This window comes from Dreissena polymorpha, chromosome 12, assembly GCF_020536995.1.
Source record: "Dreissena polymorpha isolate Duluth1 chromosome 12, UMN_Dpol_1.0, whole genome shotgun sequence".
Lineage (NCBI taxonomy): Eukaryota > Metazoa > Mollusca > Bivalvia > Myida > Dreissenidae > Dreissena > Dreissena polymorpha.
Genome location: NC_068366.1, coordinates 33,509,019 through 33,510,857, shown reverse-complemented (window position 1 = coordinate 33,510,857; position 1,839 = coordinate 33,509,019).

Sequence of the window (1,839 nt, the reverse complement as noted above, 5' to 3'; positions counted from 1 at the left end):
TTGAGTTGTTTTTAATAGCTAGAATCTTCACATATACTTATATATTTTTCAGCAAATTCGCCTTGAAACAGAGGAAATACTTTCCTTTGTCTATTAACTCTTTCAGTGCGGGAACCGAATTTTGAAGGCCTTTGCAAACAGTTTGGATCCAGATGAGATGCCACAGAACGTGTGTCTCATCTGGATCTAAACTGTTTGCTATTCTGATAGTATTCTTTGAAAAAAATCAAAGAAAATACTAATTTTAGAAATTCAGCAGACGACATTTTAGCAGACGACAAATTTCCCAGCATGCAAAGGGTTAAATATGAGCCTGGTACTGGAAAACCGGGCTTTATGCATGTGCTAAAAGTATGGTCTCAGATTAGCCTGTGCTCTCTACTCAGGCGATTCAGGATGAAACTATCCACTTATATGGAAATATTATGTGTCAGTCTTTTCTTAACGGAAATCCAGTCTAGGCAGATAATGATTGTCGTTGATTAGTCTGTGGACTTAACAGGCCAATCTGGGACCACACTGCACACAATGACACATGAATAGATATGATTAGAAAATGACGAGGCTTCCTCAAATTAAAACGCCTCCGAATGCAAACTTTGGAAATGTCAGTAAAAGTGATACATTGCCTTCTACCTTAAAGATTCTTTAGAAAAACATGCTCTAATTGCCATTTATGTACAATAACTCATTAACTGTGGAAAATGTAGAGATTTGTTAAGTCCCAAAATATGGGTAAAATCAAGATACACATATTTAATTAAATAAACACGATTCATAGCTAATGACAGTTATACTGTACGCCAGATACATGTAATGACACAGGTACTTGAAAAAAATTGTTGGTTCTTATATAAATATATTTATATATATATAAGAACAAAAAAAAAATTCAAGTACCCGTGTAATTATCTGGTGTACAGTATAACTGTACCAAAAAAAAGTTTTCAAATATCTGTGGATAATGATTAATAAAATAACTGGATATGGAAACACAAAACCGGGTTTATCTCCCCAAAAAATCCGGAAATAAACGATCTTTCACAAACGACAAACCAGTCCCTTGTAGACGTTACGGGATCGAGACAATTCACCACCAAGACAATTCACCCCCAGGAGACAATTCACCACTGCTACCTGGACAATTCACCTCCAGATATTTGTATGCCCCCGGATCGAAAGATCAGGGGTATATTGTTTTTGGCCTGTCTGTCATTCATTCATTGTAAATATGTGTATGTCCCAAAACTTTAACCTTGGTTAAAGTTTGATAACTTTCGCAATATTGAAGATAGCCACTTCATATTTGGCATGCATGTGTATCTCACGGAGCTGCACATTTTGAGTGGTGAAAAGTCAAGTTCATCCTGCAAGGTCAAAGGTTAAATATCATTGTTTTTTCTTTCCTAAAACTTCTTCATTAAAGTTTGGTCATAACTTTTTGAATATTGAAGATAGCAACTTGATATTTGACATGCATGTGTATTTCATGGAGCTGCACATTTTGAGTGGTGAAAGTTCAAGGTCAAGGTCATCCTTCAAGGTCAAAGGTAAAATTTATGACTCTCCTTGTAATGGATATGGTGTCCGCCTATTGACCGGGAGGTCACGGGTTCGATCCCCACCGTGGGAGCGTTCTTTAGATCTCCACCAAAGACACCAAGTACTGGTTCTAGGCCCAGGAAACGGACTCAAGAGCGTTTATATAAGCCTAAGGCTTTCGATGCAATAGAGCTTAAATAAATAGGTTTAAACTAAATTTATGGCTTCAAAGCGGCGCAATAGGGGGCATTGTGTTTCTGACAAACACATCTCTTGTTTAATTATATATAGATTACT